This window comes from Anser brachyrhynchus, assembly GCF_964034855.1.
Source record: "Anser brachyrhynchus genome assembly, chromosome: 7".
Taxonomy (NCBI): domain Eukaryota; kingdom Metazoa; phylum Chordata; class Aves; order Anseriformes; family Anatidae; genus Anser; species Anser brachyrhynchus.
The window spans coordinates 6,264,992-6,286,849 of record NC_137701.1 but is presented as its reverse complement, the minus strand read 5'-3'; the positions used below and the strand labels follow the sequence as shown (position 1 = coordinate 6,286,849).

Here is a 21,858-nt window from a genome sequence, read left to right as displayed (position 1 = left end):
AATGAAAAATGAAAGGCAACTTGCACAGCAGTGCTGTGCTGTGAAAAAAATCAGCCGGGGGAATGATGGATGAATTCCCTGCCTTTCCAAAGACACTTCCTATCCTGTCACTGGGGGTATCATGGCAGAAGGCCACGGGGAATAGAGGAGAGAGGGCAAACTTGAATTCCTTTTCTTCTTATTAGTAATATGGTGTGTCCCTAAGTAGCATCTCCCGTAACTTGCAAAATATATTGGTGCAATGTTCTGGTGTTTCCAAAAGCACATTTTGACAGGGATTATGTGCAGGGACTGCATCATTCAAACGCTATGGATCTAAACACTACTGACAGACTTACTCTTCATCACGGATTTACCCAAGATGTTTACGAGTGTCTCCCTTAACTTACTTTCCCAAACTCTGTCTTTCCTTGAGGCGTTTTGAGCCAATAACTTGCAGTCTTTTTCCTCAGCTAACACACGCTCCTTCCGATTGTTTTCCTCCTGTGTCCTCACCACTTTATCGAGGAAAGCGGGCAGAGCATGAGTAAAACAAGCCGCGGGGGCTGACAGGGCGCGAGCAGCCCGCGCTCTGACCCTCTCCTCAGGAGCCGGGCCCCCTGCCCGGAGGTCGGCTGGGCGCTGCCCGTCCCTGGGCGCTCCCCCTCAGCCCCGGGGCGGCGGCGGCGGCGGCTCCCCCCTGCCCTCAGAGGCCCTGTTGTGACGCTTTCCAGCCGGGGATGGCGTCACCGAGGCTGCTGGGCGACCTCAGAGCCGCGCCTTTCGCCACAGCTGCCCGTGGACACAGCGGGCTGCGGCCACCTCACCTCAGAGCCAACCGCACCAAGTGCTCCAACCAAGGGATGCTCCGCGCGCACCGCTAGCGGCGCCCCCTGCCGAGCGCCAAGGGGCGCCTCCTCCTCCTCGCCTTCCTCCTCCTTCTCCTCCTCATCCTCATCCTCCCGGCCAGAGGCAGGGGGAGCCCGGGAGCAGCCGGCCCGGCAGGCAGGCGGGGTCCCCCGGCCGTCCGCCCGCGCTGACGTCAGGAAACTTTTCTCGGCGGCTCCGAGGCGGGAGCGGAGCGGGGAGGCGGCCGCCATCACCCGCAGGTAGGGTCCCGGGGGGCGGCTCGGGGTGCGCTGTGAGGGGAGCGGGGAAGGGCAGCGCCTGTTGTTGGTCTCCTGTTGATCGCCGCTCCCAACTCGGCCGACGAGGCGGGTCCCCCGGGGTAGGTGTGGCGGCGTGAGGAGCCGGGCTGTGGGGAGAACCGGGGGTCGCGCTGCCCCAGGAAACTTCCCGCAGCTCGCCGGGCTTCGCTCTTTAACTTCCACACCGCGACGAGCTGCTGAGGGATCCCGGCTCCCCGGGAGCTGCCCGGTGGGTGCTGAGCCGCAGCCCAAGCCCCAGCGGGTCTGGAAGTTTGGGGGGTGCTGCTGGCTTACAAGTTACTCGGGGTGTCTGCATAGGGAAGTGACCAAAAACATGCTCCAGACCTCCCCGACTGGGAGGCAAGGCACGTACAGAGGTGATTCGGAAGGTTCTTGGATTGCGTGTAGAGAGAGGCAAAATGTTTTAACAAAACGTGTTTGGTCTACTCAGTATAAATATAAACAGTCATCCTTTTTTGCTTCTCATGTGCGTAGCTGTGCACCCACGATTTAGAAATACTTGTGTCTTTTCAATAGTTTTCTTCCCCTATGTGTTAGACTAAATTCCAACTTAGGTAGTGCTGTTCTGCTGTTGTACTGATGCACCGTTCCTCAGAGCTTCAACCCTCCGCTTCTGATGATGGTAATCAAAATAAGACAATTCCTGCAAGGGGGGAAAAAACCTTTCTGAAGGTTAAGCTTCTATTTTGTGGCCATTTGAACAAGAACAGAAAAGTTTGCCTTTAATTATTGAACGGCTTAGTCAATTGTTATGTCAGGGACAGCGCCTGATGTTTGGAGGTTATCCACATGCACCCAGGGAAAGGAACAACAAAATAGTGGGGAAAATGATGAGAGTAAGTATGTGGTTATTTGCCGGATGGTTTGGGGTACATGTTTTATTTTTAGGTGCGTGGCTGTGATTATAGCGATTATATAAACTTAAACGTTTATATTTATGTGAAAAGGTTGAATAAAGGTTGTGATTCACAGATTAAAAGCCCAGGAATTACGGTGCAGTATTGAGGGATGCAAGGGAACCGTCAGGTCTGTGCCTTTAACAGAGCTCCTGAGACAGGGACATCAGTGAAAAGAGACTGGAAATCAGCAGGAGCAAGGATCGCCTTAGCAGTAAGGATGACAGTCTTAAGCGTGACCTGGGTAGTGTTGGGCGTGTCTTGGGAATGATGGCTACAGGAAAGAAAATGATTATGATGCCAAAAAAAAAAAAAAGAGAGAAAATCTCAACTGCAACAGTGAACCACTACTGCAGGATCCTGTGTAATGCATTTTAAACCTCATGGGGAAATGCCAAACTGGTACTGGATGAGCAAAGCTGAGGAAGGTGTAGTTAGAGCAGCGGATGAGACTTATGTAAACTAATGGTTGGCACTGCCTTGTTGGGCTTTGGTAGCAACTCTGTAATCTTTTTGAGGCTTGAATGTCTTTTCAGAGTTCAAAGACTGTATCTACTGCTCTGCAAAATGTTCACCTGGTGGGACCTTTCAGAATGTCCTTTAGGAGCTCATTAAAGTAACGCGTTCATCCTTTGCCTTTAAACAGTGTTGCAAAACCGAGATGTAACAGCAGCATGTGAGTGGGTGTTTACCCAACGTTTGTAAATATTGTTGGATGCTCTGAAACTCCAAATCAAAAGACTTACACAAAGAACTGGAGAGGTCAAATACTATAAACTGGCGTTTATATTACGGTTATCAAATTAGTTTTTCTTGTGAGATAATCCCTCAAGAGCATATTGCTTGAACTTGTCATAAGAAAGTAATTAAAGCTACTGTGTGAAATAATTAAAGGGCAACTTTAGCTTCAATGGGGGACTACTGTGTCTTGAAAAAGAACAAAAAAGGAACTCCCTTATCCTTGAATTGTTAATGTATTTGACGTGAATTGCTTAGGATGCTAATTCCCTCGGTTTTGGAGGGTCCATAGTGTGACAAGAGCCCACCAAGTGCAGCAGGTTTCCTTTGCAGCATCTGGTGGCTGGGAACCATTGGTTGTCGTTGGGGGTGAAATGAGTGGCTGAGGCTGTGTGGCGAGTTAATCAGCTCGTGAGACAAAAAGTCCTGGATTAATCGCTTAGTAGAGCTGTTGCATAAGAATACACTAATTGGGCACAAATAAACGTTTTCCCCATCCCCTTTTTTGCATTACTGCAATCTGATTTTGGAAGCGGTAAGCGCCTTTAGAGGACCAGCTTGTGTCCCTGGTAAGAGTGAACAACACTGCCACTGTTACAACACACAGTGCCTCTGCATAGCTACCCAAGTGTTCTCTTCAGGTCTCTTGCCCTCAATACACAGCTTTTCATTTAGAGATATTTGTTCAAGTCCTTGCTCCCAATGGAAGTCAGCCCCATCTTAGTACCTCCTGAATCCCTGATTTTTCCGTGCAGTTAGTCTCACTAGCCCTCCGTCAGTGCTTCGTTGAAGATGCCCCATGACTTAAATGCCACATCAAATTGTTTCTAGTCTTAGATATTCAGGCATAGACCCTGTCCGTGCCACTTCATTTGCATTGTTGAGGGCCCATGCAGGTTTTTACCTTTCCATGGGCACTGAAAGAACTCCAGTGTTGGTCAGACATAGGTCCTCAGCCTTAAAAGCACTTTCTACCTAGGGTTTAGCTCCACCCAATCTAATAGCACAAGGTCATCTGAAATGCTGCATCTTGCCAGGTAGTTTCAAAACCTGTTTGTTATGCTGAACTGAACATCAAGAGAAGGAGGTGATGTTACTAGGTAGATGTTATCCAGGATTTCAACAGAGAGTGTATCCAGCTGGAAACTCATCTTGAATTCCCAGGGAAGAGTTTACACTTTAATTCCTCCTCCCCTCTGCTGGTTTAAGCAGATGTTCTGATCACCGAGCTATGAGGGTACTCTGATAACCATCATTTCCTCAGGTTGAAATGGCTTGCTGTGTTTTGGGGGCTATAATTGTGTATTAGGCAAAGAACAACTGTACAATTTTGTAGCTTAATGATACAGACACTGCTGTAGAAGAGACATGACGTGAGTTTGTAACAACTGTATATATAGTGAGCTTTCACTGGAGCAAGAAACAGAGCTCAGGCTTCCCAACACCTGAAGTTTTATGCAGACTACTTTATAATGTGGCAAAGAAGTACCAGAAAAGCCCTGAGAGTAAGATACTGCATTTCTTCTGTAAAGCAAAGATTGCTTCTATTTTTAGAAACGGGTGACTTTTAAGGCAAATATTTTGACATTCAGAAGTGTCTGATGGCTGTTTCTAGCATGCTGTACTGCTTTAGTGGGGCAGGGCGAGCAGGTATTCCTGTGTCTGGCAATAGCTGTGGATAGAGGAGAGTCATCTCTAAGGGCTGCCATCTTCTTGGAATCCCTAGAATAACATGAAAACTTTAACATTCAAATTCCTGCATGTTATTTTTAGATAATTTTTTTTTTTTTTGAGGACTGCTGGATTCTCTGGAACTCTTCAAGATCTTTCAGCTGTGTGTGTGTTTTTGGTTTTTTTTTTTCTCCCTTTCTCTGCTCTCCTGGTCCTCCGCAGTTTTAATGGGGGCAATCTTGGATGAAGACAAAATGCAGTAGCAACATGCAAAGCAGACCCCAGAGTGCTAGCTGCTGTGCTGTTTTACAGCGCATTCTCTTTTTCAGTTTTGTCCTTTTAAATGCAGATCCTAGATCTCCACTTCTTCCCAGGCAGGATGCGCTCTCAGGAACTTAAATCTTGTGCTTACACTTCCCAGGTGCTCAGGGGCACTCAAAACCCTTGCAGGAGCCCAAGCAGAAGGCAGGGCTGGGTAAGGCAGAGGCTGCCCTGGCTGGCAGCAAGAGGCTGCCCCTCTCACCCGTACCCTGTGGTGCACAGCATCCTCTGAGCTGCTCCTTGGCTGCCCTCTGTAACTCAGGATTTTCCTACACCTAGAGGCACACAGAACACAATCAGTAGATTTTCTCCTTTGCCAGATTGAGAGATTGTACAGATTTTTTTATGTAGTTCTTTTAAAGAAGGTCTTTTGAAACAATACTTTTTTTTTTCATCTGTTGTGAAATCTTCTGGAAAGCAGAGCAGAAGTGAGGTAATGAGCCTAGATAAGTGACTGTGTTCCCAATAAAAAATGATTTTTCCTGCAATCACATCTCAAAATGTAGTTTGGAACGGCAGTCATCTTTGCATGCCAATTACATTAGGAGTTGTTTAAAAAAAGTTTGGTGTGTTCTCAAACCTATTTTCTTAATGTTTGTCCGGAGCATCTTTCCAAATGCCTTGCTGTGCAGATATGTGCTGTCTCTAATGCCTCCTTCCTACATGCTGTGTTGGCAGCCGTATGCATTCAAAGATCATGAGTCAGGTCCCATAACAAAATTATGAAATGGGCTTAAAAACAATACAGGCTTTCACTTTGTCCTTTTCAAATGTTTAGCGTTTTCTTCTTTCTTTAAAGTTTTTTTCTTCTTTTTTTTTTTTTTTTCAGTTCCTTAGGTCTGAAACTTGATTATGTTAAACAGTGGTGTGGTTCTTTTTTTTTTTTTTTTTTTTTTTTTTTTAACAAAAGCTCAATTTTAGGTCTTGAGTCTTCTAGAAAAACATGTCTTGCAAAGCTTGGACTAAAATCATGAATGATGGCATCACCATGTCTGAGCTTCTGCTGATACAAGCTCCAGTTTTAAATGGGAAAAGTATGTCAAAATATTTCATTGTCATTCTTGCTTATAATCAGATGCAAGACGGGTCTCTGCTGATGGTTCTAGCTGCTTGTTCATGTGCTGAAATCAAAGCAGATTGAATCCCAGGCCTGAAAATACCAGCTGATAGTGTGTCTTTTCTTCTGCTTCCCACCTCATCGAGTGACAGCATGGGCATAGTCTTCACTTCCAAAGCAGTGGGCACTTGGTATCCAGCTAGATGGTAGTTTCATCTTGCAGGGTATGGCATGGTGTGGTATGCACGAGTGTGTGTCTGCTGGTGTACACAGGTCATACCTATTTTAGAGGAACTGCAGTTAAAATAACATTGAAAAAAAAATCCCATTAAAGTACTGTGTAATAGTGAGAGGTGAATTGCTTGTAGTATACATATAATATGGTGCCGAATCTTTACTCAGGACTGAAAATGGTAGCAGGGGACCATGTAGCCAACAGAAAGTAGTTTGAGAGCCTAACCCCCACCATCATGCCCCTTAATCCGTTTCACATGTGTGAGCTTTCAAGGAGCATGGACAGGGGATTTGTAAGCACAAAGGTCTTTAACATCTGAGTTTAGTATGATCTTGTTCTTGATTTAGGTAGCCTAAAAATTGCAGTACTAATTTTGTAAGCTATATGTTGTATTAATATTCAATTTATTCTGTTGTGCAAATAGGCTTAGGATTGAAGAAATACTTTTCCAACAAATTCTGCAACTGGAGCTGATACTAATTCTCTTATCTTTCTGTGCCATACAGTAATTGCACTTAATTGCCTGCTTCTGCTATGTTTTGTGGTGTGAAATGCAGTATGTCAACACTGCTAAACTGCAACATCAGTGTGTATAATGCTGATGTTATTGAAAGAGAGAATTTACAGATCTCTCACCTAACTGGGTGAAACAGCTCTCCTGCAGCTGCCAACGCAGCCCTTTCTTGTATGTATTCTTGTAGAGAAAGCTTGTATTTTTTTTCGCTGTAACAGTATTGTTGTATCAAGTCTTGATGGGGATTTTTTGTGTCCTGTGTTGGACTGTTAAGCTGAAAGGCATGGAAAGGCAAGTCCATAGCTAGGAAGCCAGAGTGTAAAGAAAGTAACATTCTCTTACAGTCCCTCAGAAATGCTGGAATTGTCATGAAATGACTTAATAGCCTTATAATTTAGCGCAGCTCTCCTAACTTGAGTCTCCTTTATCTTTTTTGAGGCATTTTAGTGTTTTGCAGACTCGGAGAACTTACCTAAAGAGGTTGCAAGTTGTAAAAAGGATTCTACAACCTTCCTTCAGCAGGTGGCGATGGGAGGCTCCAGGCACCTTCCTACATCCCAGCTTCCCTTCCCTCCCATGTCGGCCACTTTTTATGCTGAAAGGTAGCCAAAACTCCCATAAAGAACGGGGAACTAAAGCTGTTTGTTTTCTGTAAGCTGCTTGGATTCTTCCAGAGGTAGGAGGAAAATACCAGCTGGAAGACTGGAAATCATGAGGCAAGAAAAATGGTGTGATTTTGTGTTAAGGTTGAAAATACACTTTGCCCATGGTTAGCTCAGTGTTACAGTTTACACTTGAATGAGTATACAAAGGCGGCAAGTTAGAAGAAATACAGAGGAAAGCAAGTGGAACGGTGACATTTGACAAATTGTCTGCTTGTCTTACCCCTGCAAAAAGTGGGGGAAAAACCTTCTATTCAGAAGTGTTACCTGTGTACATGAGGCTTTGGAAATGCATGGGATGATGATCCTCTTGTCCCCCTTCACATGGAAAATGACATTTTGTCCTCAGAACCCCCTTTTTCTTTAGTTTCAATGGGACTCTGCGTGCTTTTGTATTGGTTTTGACTGGAGCGGCCTGAGCCAACTCATGGCTACAGACAGCAAATCTGGAGGTGTGGAAAATTCAGCTCAGCCGCATCATATGAGCTGTAGTGATCATCTGTCAGGAGATCACGGCGCAGCTGACAGCACTCTTGATTGTTTCTCTCCAAAAAGTGCTGGTATTTGCTTTGCTTTTACACTGACTGGCAAAGCGGAAGCGATGTGACTGCAGAGGGGACAGCGCTGCCGCGAGGCAGTAAGTATCAGTGTCAGTGGGCAGGGCAGCGGGCAGTAAGTTCAGGGATCACTTCAGCGTGTCGTGGTGTGTGCTGTGCGTGCTCGCTGCGTGGGCTTGCATTAATGCCACAGGGAGCGACTGCTCCTTACACACAGCAGTTGATGCAAAACTGCCTTGCTGTTTGGGTTTGCCCTTTTGTTGCTCACTTTTCTGAGGGTAAGAAGAATGAGAGAATTATTGCATATTACTTAGTGATAACACACTGCTGAGGTACCATATTTCATATATCTATGCGTTTAAAATAGATAATTACAAAATATGGCAATTTACGTTACTTACATTGTTTTATATGAATGTTTTATTTACAACTTTAACCTCTTTTGATATTCCACTGATACTGGGGGAATCTGGGATGCCCCAAGCAAGTGTAGTATCAGCAGGAACAGTCAGCATCTGATCTCTGCATCCAGTACGCTGAGGTGCCAAGCCATGCTCTCACTTCATTCTTTGTAAAAACGTGGCAGTGATTCCTCTGTGATCTCTCTTGATATCCCACTTAGAAAACATCAACATAATGGGAGGCAGAATCGTAAATTATAAAAAGTAAGATAAAAACCAAGTTAATTTTTTTTGGTAATTCCCACATAATCAGAAAAACATTGCAATCTAGGTACTGTAACAACTAATTTCTACAATGTTAGAAGAGCTTTTATAGGGATGTGACTGTCGTGCTCAGTTTCTAAGGTATTGGAAGCACATGAACTGGGAGAGCAAGGACGTACTTCATGATGCAAGTCCCAGGTTTGAATGTGATATGCTTAATTCCACTCCTCTTTGCTAACGTAACTATGGATGTCAGAGCATTTTGTGATTTACCTGTGGTACTTACCTTCAGTGCCTTTTCTGCTTTCCCTTTTCCTACAGAACTGTTGCCAATGTGTGTTACAGAATTGCTGACATTTTACTCAATGCATTTTATTTTCGAGTGGGTTTGAAGAATTTCCCTGCTTATCTTCATCTTGGGTGGGATGTTTCTATGTAGAAGTGGTAAGCCTGGTCTAAACTCCCAGGCTGTGTAACACAGGTGGTAGTGACCAGATGAACACCAGCTTCGTTGCATCACTCTGTACTGCTTCATCCATCAATTTGTGTGGAGATCAGGGAAAATGGTGCTTTTGTCTTCTGAGGCTTCGGTTCTGCTCTGCTCATCAAAATAGAATTTTTCATGGTAGTAAGAGTTCCTCCATTGGCTTTAAATGGAGGCAGGCAAGGAGGTAATTTGCTGTTGCATTCTTCTTCTCAGGTTTAAAGAAAATACAGAACCAGGTCATATTCGGATAATTTAAGGATATTGCACTTGATTATGTAGTGTTTTTCTTACTATTCTTGGGAAATACCCTTACTGTTTATAATTTTGTGGTTTATGAATAAAGCCTACATGAGATTTTTCTCTCTCTTCCCACTTTGGAGCTGTTTCCTCCGTACCATTGTTAGGCTTGATTGGAATCTAGGAACTTTCTGAGTAGTGAGTTAGAAAAAAAAATAAACAAAAGCAGAGCAAGGAAAAGTGGAGGAATGGGAGAGATTTTAAATGTTGTTTAAAACCTTTCGGCTCTAAGCTAGAGGTATAGTTCCTTCCCTGTCCATGCACACCTTCTGCTTCCTCTTAATTTTTTCGCTTTTCTTCTCTTGCCCTTGCTCTCACCCCCCAAAATCACTATGGACAATGCTGTTGTGCCTTCCTCAGACAGATTTGTAGGATATGCCTAGCTGTGCTTCTTCAAAAGAAGACAAAAAGTTTTCAACTGTAACAAGCTGTTTTAGTAAAATACACAGAACAGTAAATAGGCATATAACCATAAACCTTAATGATTCCACAATAGTCTCATAAGTATTTCTCACTCACTCACCTATGTTGTGACTATATATGCTTTCAGTTTGGGATTTTAACATTTTTTTGACCTTGTAACTGAGCAGTGGTTAAAAGGTGTGAAGAAACAGACCACAGATTAGATATTTAGTGAAAGGTAAAGAAAAGCATACTTAAGATTAGTGGAATGTATTTGAGATGTGTTATGTTACCAGCATACCCATATCTTCTTAAACCTTGAAATAATCTGTTTTCTATTTAATCCAAATCACTTCCATTTGCTAAGTCATCTGCAATTTACTTTTGCTGAATGAAGTTCTTAGATTGTTTAGCCAAATGGCAGGGGAAAAAATGTCCAACTACTGAAGAATATGCCTGGATATTAAGGAACAAAATAAAATACTAAAGATCTCAGTTCTGAAAGAAATAAGTGGTTGGCTAGAGATAAATGCTTTGAATTCGTTACAGTGAATTTTGCCAGATGTTCTTAAAGAGTGTTTGTGTATGTTGTATTTACTGTGGTGTTTCTCGTGCTTGCTGCAAGGCATGTGTATTTCTAGGTCATTTGATCCTGTTTATGCTCTAAATACTCACCACCCCCCCCCCCCCCCCCCAGACAGCAGTATCCAGTTGTGTACTATGTTCAGCTGCTTATTAGAAGATGTGATCCAAACATTAAGTCCCATCCAGTGTTTGTGTATGGTAAAATGAATAAACTGTATTTCTTCTCAGCTGGCAAATTTGCTTTGAATCTTACTATGTCTTGATAGAAACCTGAAACTTGCATTTTGCTATGTACCTAGGAATGCTTTACATGGTACGATCCTTAAGGAGATATTGCATATGAAAGACTTTTTAAAAACATGTCTGGAGGAGGCAACTTATCAAGCGTACTCTCAGCCTCATACAGCATGGAAGGGTGAATGGCAGAGAGATCTATGCTCTCTACTAAAAGATCTCATCACTCATCTGAAAATGCATCAGTTATTCCTTTATAGTCTGCCCTGGTACATGCGTATTAGGAAAATCCATGTTTGTATATGGCAAAGTACTGGCTAGAGCAGCAGCTGATGCGTGGTCATCCAAAACATGGGTTTTCCACAATTATCCCGTTACTAGTTGTGTTGTGTCATGGATGTATTAATTCTGTTCTTGTCTGTGCTTTGATTTCTCAGAGTATGTGTCTTCTCAGGGTATGCAACTCTGCAGGTAGCTTGACACAACAGGATGCGGCCGACAGGGTGGTCAAAGCCTTTCCCTATCCATTACCACCTTTTTCTGCCTGGAGCACCTTCCTCTGGGCGCTAGCTCAGGTGTGTGCAATATTGCACTGGGAACTGGGTCAAGTAGGACCAAGCACTTGAAGGGAGGGACAGGACAATTCACATGTGTTCAGTCTGATTGTGGAGCAATAGTATGAGATGCCACAAGGTTGTTTTTCAAATTAGCACGTACAATGTGTGAACCTGCAAGCCTTCATTCAGTGTGTGCAGGATTTTTTTGCTGCTTGCAGAAGAGTTTGTCAGCGACCTGACCAGAACAGATTCATGCATGTAAACAGTCTCTTTCTATCCTTCACTGATGTAGTTTTATATTCTGCAAGGCACGTCCGCTTTAACAAGTGAGGATAAACAGTGCTGTATTGTGGAAAACACAGCTGCTTCTTACTATACCCAGTTTATTAAGCTTTGTCATAAATTCAGGTTACTAGAGATGTGTATTGGGGAGGTTTATTTATTGTCCTGCAAAGCTTCATCGGAATAACACAGAAGTGTGTTTTTCTGGCTCCTGCCTTTCTTTCAAAATGAAAAATGCATTGACTTCTGAATACAATAGCATACTTATTTTACTCATTAAATAATAATAGAAAAACAGGAATTGAGCAATCCTTTAAACTTGTTTTCTTTGGGTTTGATTTCTCATGATTTTTTTTTTTTAAATGCAGACTTCCCTGAGTGGCCCTGCTGACTGCTTAAAGAAGGGAGACTGATGGCTTTCTTTCTTTTTTTTTTTGTCATTGTCATAATATATATCACAGAGAATAAATATTGTGGATTCAGTGCTCCTTCAATGGCTAAATAACCAAGAATGCCTTGGTCTAATTTATGGTGTTGTACGTTGCCTTATGTCAATCATCAGGCTGACTGTCTGTTGTGGAGATTGATTTTAATGGCAAAAAATGTCTATTTCTGTGGCAGTCCAAACAGATGAGTAGTTTTAAGTTCATTCTGTGTGTGCTTGTGCCTGTCCTTCTTCATCAGAGCTACTTGGAAGTGCCTGAAGTTCATTTGCCAAATTTGATTCCCAGATTTCATGCGTTGATAAGAGATTAAGACAAGCTTGTATTTAAGATAGCTACTTCATGTTATGAAATTAAATTTAGCTGAATACTGATCTCTGCTGAGAATGGAAGCTGATACTCCTCCTGTTCCTGTTTAATAGATCAGCTGGGGGAGAATATCATCATCATGTAGAATAGATTCATGAGCTGAGAGCTTTTCGGGCCAGAACAAACAATGTGATAGTTCTGGCTTGTCCAGGGACTTGTGGTTGTGGCAGCATCCCCACTCAATAAAACATGCTGTAGCTGAAGATTCAATTTGCACTTGGAAGTTCCACTGTTGTAAGTCCTACCATAACGTAGAGCAGAGCGTGCCAGTCCTTAACTACTTTTCAAGGGATCTTTTTACGGTTGGTCGTGGTGCTGCTGCTTGGATAGAGAAGGATTCTGGTGCTTTGGGGACTGATTGCTCTTGAAAATGAAGGCCGAACATTAAAATGCTTTATTTTCAGACTAAGCTCTAGTGGAATTAGGCTACAGTGGGGTAATCAATTTTTCCTTTTGCTTTTCTCCCTGCCAATAATTTTGAAGTGTTGGCCTGCTCCAATTTTTTTTTTTATACGTTTCACAAAACCTGATGAATGGTTAGAAGAGAGAGATCGGTGTTAGCATCCCTGTGAAAGATGTGTGGCTGACTGGAGAATGACGTGGGAGAAACACTGGATTCTTGTTTGTTGCCTGAAGCCTGCTGATTTTTAGTGACAGAGGTACCTGTAATTTTTACCTGCTGAAAACACTTTTCCCATGCTCTGAAAAAATTATCCATTAAGCCCTGTCATTGCTGATGAAACCTAGCTAGTACTTTATTTTGGACTGATCTTACAGGTGCACAACATTGTGAAATTTAATATTGTTCTTTATCATGCTCATGCAATTCACTCAGTCTATTACCTATTATCTTTTCTATTTTTATCACATTTTATCACATTCTCTTGTCCTGAAACTTTCATTTTAGCCCTCTTCAGTCTTTTTTTCAGCAGACACAATCCTTCACTTATAGGTAACAGTGCTTCAGCAGAACTGGCGTGAGACATTCAGTATATATACAGTATATATAAATCTTTCTTGCCTAAGTCTCCTTATATAAATAGTCCTCATTCTGGATTTGGGGTGTGTATGTACAAATCAAATAGTTTGCCAATTTTTCTGTGGGAATTTTCTGTTTTCCATTTGCCTGAAGAACCCCGTGAACCCCATGTGCTCCCAGAATTTACAGTTATTTTTTTTCTTACATATTCCTTCAGAAACCTGGGTGGTTTTTAAACTGGACAGTATGTTCGGTTGTCTTCTGTGTTTCTTATTAAGGAAAAGCTTATGATGCCAGTTGGGCTTGTTATTTTTCAGGTATTGTTTCTATATACTTTGTTCAGCAGTGTCCTTGGATGACCCTTTTCTCTATGTGCAACATCTGAACTTGTCAGGTTTTTTTTTTTCTTTTAATTACTTTTGTGTTTTCAGAGCATGGTATGCTGTAGTGCTTTCCATAAATAAAAAGCTAATGGAAATCCCGCGTGTTGTCTCTGCTGTCTGTTCTCCCTGTACAAGCAGCTACACAGCAACGCCTGTCCTGAGGCTTTGAAGGTTATTATTACATGAAAGAATTTTGGGATCTTCTGTCTTTTACAGGGGAGCTTCCCAGGGCTGTTTCATAAAATGTGCTTGTTGGATTGGTAGCTCTTCTATATATTCCTTCTGTTGTTTGTTGTTTGCTGCTTGTTCATGGTTTTTTATCTAGGCTTGGAGTGATTTTTTTTCTTTCTTGTTATTCTTTTTATCTGAATGATCCATAAAATTAGTTTCATGTATTTTTAGTTATCTGTTCCATCTGCTGAAGATTGTTTGTTCCCCTTCATTCCCTTTATACCTCTGTTTGCCCACCACATTCTTGTTAACCTTGCAAACGCAGGGCTTGGCCACTGATTTTTACAATCCCATTTGCATCCCAATCCCATTTGCATCGCATTTGCTCTAACTGCTGTAGCTCAATATCACTTGAGTGTTCATTCCTTCTTGCACTGAAACCGTATGCATATGTCTTTCTGCACTCCCAGTTCGTTTACCGGAGTTAGTGAGAACTTAATTGATGCAAGCAAGAATTCAACATTTGGAGGAATATCAGGCACGTTTGGTTGTTGTGCCTGATCTTTGTCTGTGATTCCTCAGGAGTAAACAAGGAATGTGGATTCCTTTCATGTCTGTCTCCTCTTTAGCTGTCCTTATAGAAATGCTACTGCATTGCCATTGCAGGTCAGACTCTGCCTTTTTAACCAGGAATACAATTTTGATCTCTACCATGTTTCATAAATATTGTTTCCACGACCACTCTGGGGCTCTGTGTTCCTAGACTTCTAAGCTGATTTTCAAGATTTGGTGCAGACTGTGGATGATAAAATAAAATGTACCCAGACCTCTTGGAATAAATATGATCTGGTGCTATCATCTGGATCAAAAGAGAAGACAAATCCTGTTCTAAATTGTTTTCCCTTCATCTGCTGAATTGCAATGATGTCATGTAACAGGACATTTTTAACCTCCTGTGGTTTTTAATACTTAATGTGTTTTACAAAGGAGGCTTTTCCTATTATTGTTCCCTTGTCCTCTGTGATGAGAAATGCAAATGTCCTGCACAAAACACCGTGTGTAATTTTAGCTGGAATATAGTGCTGAGCTGGATAATGAGTAGGACTCTTAGGATGCAAGTGTGATAATATCACAAGTTTCAGCAAGGTTTTCTGGAGATTTAAGGTAACTCTTAAGGCCAATATGCTTAAAGTATGTTTTTTCCATGTTTTCAAATTAAAAGAGAAAACAACAGTTAAAGTAAAAATAAATCTGTGGTGTAGGCTTCAGTCATAATAGTAACTCTATTATTTTATTTATTTTTCTTCTTCTAGAGTGAATACAGTTCATTAATCCTTAATGTCCAGGGCTTTAAAATAATAGTATCATGCCATTAGTGCAACAACTGCCAGTTCAGTGTCCTGCAGCTTTTCCAGTCCTGAAATGCACATTCTAAGTGCGGTGATAGCTGTGAAAGGAGAATACATGTAATTGTGCTGTGCTCTGGACTGCAAATGTAGAGTGTGATGAAAGACCTCCTTGTGGTCTAAGAAGGGTTTTGAAAGAATCCCTCGCCTGAAGGGAGGGCACTAGTGAGCAGATTAGATGTTTCGCTGTAACAAACTGGGAATTTGGTGACAGAGAGATCAAGGTTTTTCCTTCGAGATTCCCCACACCTGCGTCCGTTTGGTCCATAGGTTAAGCTAGTGATAAAACTTGAGTTTATACTTATTGCTTAGAATTGCTTTCAGAGTTATTCAAAGTGCCTATTCTTACTTAGATTGCAATATTCAACTTGCCATTGACCTGATCACCTTGATCCTGGTTACTTTTAAAACATATTTTTCAGTTGTGACAAATAGGCTGTTTCAGTCACATAACTTGCACTAGCCCAAAGGAGCCTGTCTGCAAAGAACACTGAGAACCCCTCTCTCAGAACATTATACATGTTTGTTTTGGTACAGACAAAAAGTGGCTTGTCCTATTTGTGTCAGTAAAAAACATTCTTTCCCCCAAAAGGAAAAGGTTTGCTTTTGTAAATCCGGGATTTGGGGTTCTATTCTATATCGTCCAGGAATAACTGAAGTGTCTTTTTATGCTAGCTAGCAAGTACATTACCATGTACAGTCCATGAAAAAGAAGAGGCTAACATACTGCTGAAGTCGTTTGTGATTTGTTTAAGGAGCTGCTTTTGTTAAGATAAATCTGAATAGTTTGCGGTTTCACAAAGGTGCCTGGCTGTGTGTGGGTGTGCACCTTCTGAACATTTGGATTTGCAAAGTAGCAAAGCCAACGTCGTTTTGTTTTGTTGTCTTTTTTTCTTGTTGCTTCTTGAATTGGTTGTTCATGGCCATAGACCTAAGATTTATACTGAAATTAATATCTTTAAATATGTGACAGAGTTTTTAGTAGTGCAAGTGGTGCTTTTTTTGTGCATTTTTTTCAGTTCTATTTGCTGAACACTGGCTCTCATTGCAACAGTACAACACTGATAGCAGGGGCTTAAAGAGGGAGGAAAAAGAAATAAGTATAATTTCTGCAATTCTATTAAGAGTCTTATAAATTAAGAAAGTGTGCAAACCTGTTCTTGAGAATAAGACCATAATTATTGATCATACATGTTGATGAGACACATCAGGTCAGACAGACCTGAGCACATTAGCTTCTGATTTGAGCAAACTAGCTGGGAGGTAGCTCCGTTTCAGAAACAGTGGGTTTATACCTCCAGAGTAATGTTTTGTGCTTTAATACTCTGTGAAGAGAATTCAGGAGGGGCAGAGTGTTTGACGTAATGTGGTCAAGAAGAGTGTGAAGTTTCAGAGGTTGCACAGGTCGGCTAGAATTCGGAGTCATGCCATCCACCACAAGTGGGATGTTAAGAGGCAGCCTGTGAGATCTCTCCAGTTTCAGTGCTGCACCTAAATATTAGTGCCGCGCCATTTCTTCTGTTTAGTTTTCTTAGCGTAACGTCTGGCTGTCTCTACGCTTGTTGTTAGTTCATGAGCGTATTCAGAATCCTTTTGCAAATTCTTGACAGGTACAACTGTTAGATTATTGTGTTAGAGTTTCAGGCAGTTATGCTGTAAGTTATTTGGGGTAACATATGTTGAGAGAGGCCTTTAGGTTCATTTTCATATTTGCCAGTAGGCTGTAATTTTGAAAAGGAATAGTTTGTATGTTAGATTGAGGAAAGTTGTGGGTTCATGTAAAAAGTTCTATCTGTCATACAGATGCTTGCTTTGGACTCCCTCTGCATAAGTAGTAGCCTGGGGGTTTGATGTGGCTTCTGTATGAGGCTGTGTTCTTACTGATTTATTAAGGGTCTGTGTACATATGGAAGTAAACATACTCGGCTTGAATAATTCAGTTGAATTAAAGTGAATACTTTCAACTTGCTGTGTGTGCCTAATAGAAGGGAAATGCTGGCAGCAGTAGGAATTTGGGGGGAACAGGAGAGCAGAAGCGTGAGGGAGGTCTGGCATGAATATTGGTGTGTCTCAGGTAGTCAGGATGTGATTTGCAGACAAATACAGCTCTGTTCTTTGCAAGAACAGATAATAACTGTAAGAGCTACTACAAAGCACAAATATCCTTCAAATATGTGAAAATGCTGAAATATTTGCTTAAGTTATTATTTGCTTTCTGTTACAAATGTAAGAAAAACATTAATGTAATGTTACAAATGTAAGAAAAACGTGGGGGGAAAAAATATGTTATTAACCTGAAAGTAGTTATTAAAAATACCACTTATATTTCAAACTGCGTATGTTGTCCTCTTGGTTATCTTGAGACATTTGTCAAATTGGCACATTGCACTTGCATTTTTTAATATTTTAAAACAGTTGCTTAAGAGTATGGCTATGAAACCATGTGAACCGGTGTACCTAAAAGGTCAACTACTAACCTACGGTGAGGGAAGGAGAATGAGTTGGGAGCAACTGGAGTGGTTTAGCAGGAATTGCTAAATCCGTTGCTGATGGAGCAGTGATGTGTGATCACAGCATTATGCTGTGGCCTCTCAAAAGGAGTTTTCTTTCTCTCTCTCTTTGCTTGCAGCTTTATAATACCACTTTTTCATTGAACTGGTTTTCATGACTGATTATATACTTGTCATTCTGGAAGCATCTTCGAGTGAATCATAGCTAGTCCACAAAATTGAGGCTAGATAATAATCTTAGTTATGAAATCTCTCTACTAGCAGTGGTGTTTGTATGCACATCATAAATGGAGATGATGGAATTTAATTTCCTAAGTTTCCCAAACACTTTCCACTATATAACTACTTTTAACTTAAATTTTTACTAAACTCTTATCTTAATTTTTCCGATATAACTTGAGCTATATTACTAACAGGGAGAAAAAAATCTATTCAGAAAAGCCCCAGAAATAAACTTCTGAAAAAAAAATAATTTAATATGGTTTGGTCCAAGTTGTAAAGTGTCAGAAAACTTGTAATGTGTTAGTGACATGTAGTATCATTTTTCTAATACCAGTCTTATAAGAGGGATATGCTTTCTATTACTTTTGTATTTGGGAAATTTGCAGAATTCATTTGTATAAGCTAAGATTTCCTTCCGGTTCATATCTAGAATAATCATAGAATACAATTTGGAAGGGAACGTGGGAGGTCTGCCTGTCCCTTCCATGCCAAAGTGAGCCTGTAGTCAGAAAAGGGAGAGAGGAAAACTTGGGTCAAGATTTTAGGGCAGGGAGTCTGGTGATGAGAGGAGAGGAGCTTGGACTAGGAGCCAGTACTGGGTCAAATGGCAAATCTGAGGGGAACAGAAGAGCAAGATCCATTGGGAAGATGTACCTTGATCAGAGGAGGCAGATGTCACACGAAGAGCTGGTAATTAAGGTAAAATTTGGACTTCTTGGATAAAAAGATAGAGACCACGAACTTCGATGGCATTAAAAATGGTCAAGGAGCACTGTGGATGTTTTGTAAGTGAGGAGGGACTGGGAATCAGGGTGATAGTGGGGCAGAAAGGGGAAGGGATTTGTGCAGCCTGTCTGGAGAACAAGCACGAAGATATTGGAAGGGATTTGGACAGAAAGGGTTGGTCTTGCATAAAGCAGGAAGAAAAAACTTTGTCCTCGAGAACTTATTTCCCTCTCCAGAGCCTGGAATTCAACTTCATCAACCAGCTGTTCTGGAGAATGTGATTTTCTCCCTGTTTCTGCCATTCAAGATGCTCTAGAAAGCTCTTCACTTCTGTTAGAGATACTTGACTTGAACTCCTGGCTCTGATTTCCAGAAGTGTTGACATTGTATCTGAAATCAAGGGCAGCTTGCTTTGTACATGAAGTACTCCACATCCTATAGCTCTTTCAGAAATATCACCTGAGGGCTTAGACACATGTTTCTTGGCAGATGGCTTCAGTAGTTTCTGCCAGGTTTTACTGCACCTGCAGCAAGAAAGTGTAGTCTTTGAGTGCAACCAGTCAGTGCAGCACCAGTCAGGAACTGAGTGTAATCCACCTCGCGCTGGAGTAGGCTGCTGGATATTTGATAGCAAGTGTCTTCAGTTGGGACCTCCAACTCTTCAATCTGTTAAATGCTGAACAGCCACTGTAAAATGAGGACAAGACTTTTTGTGAGGGGTTTTGGGTTTTGAAATGCAGTGCAGTTTGTGGGCCATCGAAGTGCTCTAGTGAGAGCTGCTGTAGAGCTTTCTTTCATGAGCATCGACTGTTTTCCAACTCTGCTTTCAGGAGTTTGTGGTGAACAATGCACCGGGCTTTGCAATTAGCTATTGAACAAGTTGCACATTTGGGAAAGAGCACCCGTTTTGTTTGATGAATGAGCAGCAGCCCTATAGAAAAAGTCTTTCATTACATAGATGCATGCTGTCATGATGTATGCCTGTAAGGGATCCCAATTGGGATCACATAGCACTGTTCTGGCATTTTACAGTTTCTGAATGATTACTAACATTGTTCAAGCATTGCATGTAGTATATCACCTGCAGGATGAGACACTAGCATCACATCATTCTGCTTTCAAAAAGGACAGAGCCTGAATTCGGACAAGTGGAACAGAGCTTTGAAGCCACCATCAGAACTACTGACCATGCTTTTCGTTCCCTGGGCTGTGCGGATGGCGAGGCTCGCCGAGTTTGCTGAGGGAAATGGCAGCCCAGGCCTCCACTGCTAAGTGCTCTGTTGTCCTGCTATTTTAGGAAGAGGCTACTTGGCTGTCTTGTAGCCTTCCTGGTGTTCAATCCCTGCAGAGTTATCTGGTGTTTGATTAACCCCATTGCTTCTGCCAGAGTGAATATTGGTAAATGCTGCATGTGTAAGAACTGTGCCTAGCTTGTAAAAATAAAATACACAGAGAACTGAAATATCAGCATATGGCTCTGTGTTAGCAATCATGAGGATTAGTGGTTAAGCTGGTATACTGTATCTGCTTCACAAATGTTTACATTGACGTTGATGCCAACCAGTGTTGTGGAGACACAAAGTGCAGTGTGTGGCAGTGATCTCGAGCTATGGCCCTATAAAACAAACCAGAGATATGTTTGCTAGCATAGCCTGTCCTAACCCATGCTGACAGGAACATTTCTTCCTTCAAAGAAAAAAATGAAGTGACTGAGGCCATTGTCGCTCAGTATTTTTACCCCTCCGTGTCTGTTTGAAAACAGCCAGCAGTGCTTATATGTTACCTTGCTGTCAGCTGAAGAAGTAGAAAGTTGGTCTTGTAGGATGCTGCTGCTTCTGATGGTCAAAGATTCTGACAAATGTCAAAAGTTGAGCAATTGCAAACAAATGACTGTGTTGCACTGTCAGCTGTTTGGTCCTTTGAATCCTGTGTTCTTTGAAAAGACAGATCAGCTAGTGCTTTGTTCCTTCGTAATTTAACATGAGATCATTGCCGGCTGGGATGTAAATTTTTAACTTTTTACATTCAATATATTCAAGCTTTAGAATTCTTAAAATTTAAGCAAGCCTGGAAATAAAATGATACTGATGCTTAAGTAAAACCTGCCTTATAGATTTTGAAATGTTTTGGAATGTTTTCTCATTTACTGAGTACATGAATAAGTAAAATATACAATCTCTTTGTCTGTTCCGAAAACGTAGGCAGTTCTGTGGTGGAAGGCAGCTTGAAAAGTCATGCTGTTGTCATGAAATTTCATCCACTGATCATTGTCCATAAAAATCAGGGGAAAAAGCTCTATACTTATAAATGACCTCTGAATCTAACTTCTCCCAAGTGGGAAGAATGTGTTAACTTTGTATTAAGTTATGATAGGTATTTAAGCACCAGAATACTTAATTTTTGCTATACTGCTTCTCCCATTGCAGAACCTTTCTCATTGGAAAGTCACCTCTGAATAGCGTGGTGATTGGAGAATGATTTGTTTAAGTTAGAGATACAAAATGGAGCTTGCTTTAAAGTCTTTGTGAGTTAGAGACAGTTTTCTGGAAATGTCTGCATTAAGCTTTAGTAATTGTAACCATGAATGTCTACTGTGAATAAAAACAAAAGAATAATTGAAGTATTTCTGGTTGTATTCTTCCGGAAACTAAGACATGATTAGTGAGTAATTAATTGCCAGTGTTATGTCTTTGCATGCTTTCCACTGGCAGCATCCCAGAAGTAGTTTTCTCCCCCCCCCCCCCCCCTCCCCCCCCCCCCCGTGGTGGAAAAAGATAGGAGGGCTTCTTGCTATTATCAAACTCAAGTGGCAGAGAGCATGGGTTCCTGTGACAAGTCCAGAGGGTGACTTGGGGACCTTCTCCTGGGTGTGTAAGCTTGTAGGGCAAGCACTGCTGGGCTCTTCTGTGTCCACAGAGTTCTCAATGAAGTGAGGTGTAGCCTAAAACTTGAGGTCCGAATGACTAAACTCATATGAGTTTTTAGTACATTTTTAGTTCTTTCCCTTTTGTTTGGATCAATCTATGGAAACAGTAATTTTCCAGTATCCTAAACTTAACCTTGCTGATGTTTGTTAGGGCAGGATACATGTACCATGGTAAACAAACCTTTTTTTTTCCTTGGAAAACATTGTGTTTCACATGTTTATAGATGCTGCTATATATATATTTTTTTCAATATGAACCTCTTCAGAGTGCTGAAAACAATCTGGAAAGCTAATTGCCAGCTTTATTTCTCCCCATCTTCAGAGGAACTGCTTTTGTTTATTAAAACCCATTTTTCAATCTGCAGTATTTGGGGAAATAGATTGTTAATGAGTTTGTTAAGATTACTCAACATGT

General features: G+C 41.5%; 1 protein-coding gene across 6 annotated transcripts in view; it reads left to right on the top strand.

The window, feature by feature from the left end:
* Positions 1–562: 562 nt before the first annotated feature.
* GULP1 (GULP PTB domain containing engulfment adaptor 1) overlaps positions 563–21,858 on the top strand; it is a 150,863-nt gene continuing 129,567 nt past the window's right edge. For 2 of the 6 annotated variants that reach the window (XM_080598854.1, XM_080598849.1), the window contains exon 1: positions 974–1,088. The gene's annotated coding sequence lies outside the window, so the exon portion shown is untranslated. The other 4 variants (XM_080598855.1, XM_080598852.1, XM_080598853.1 and 1 more) reach the window with 3 other exon arrangements.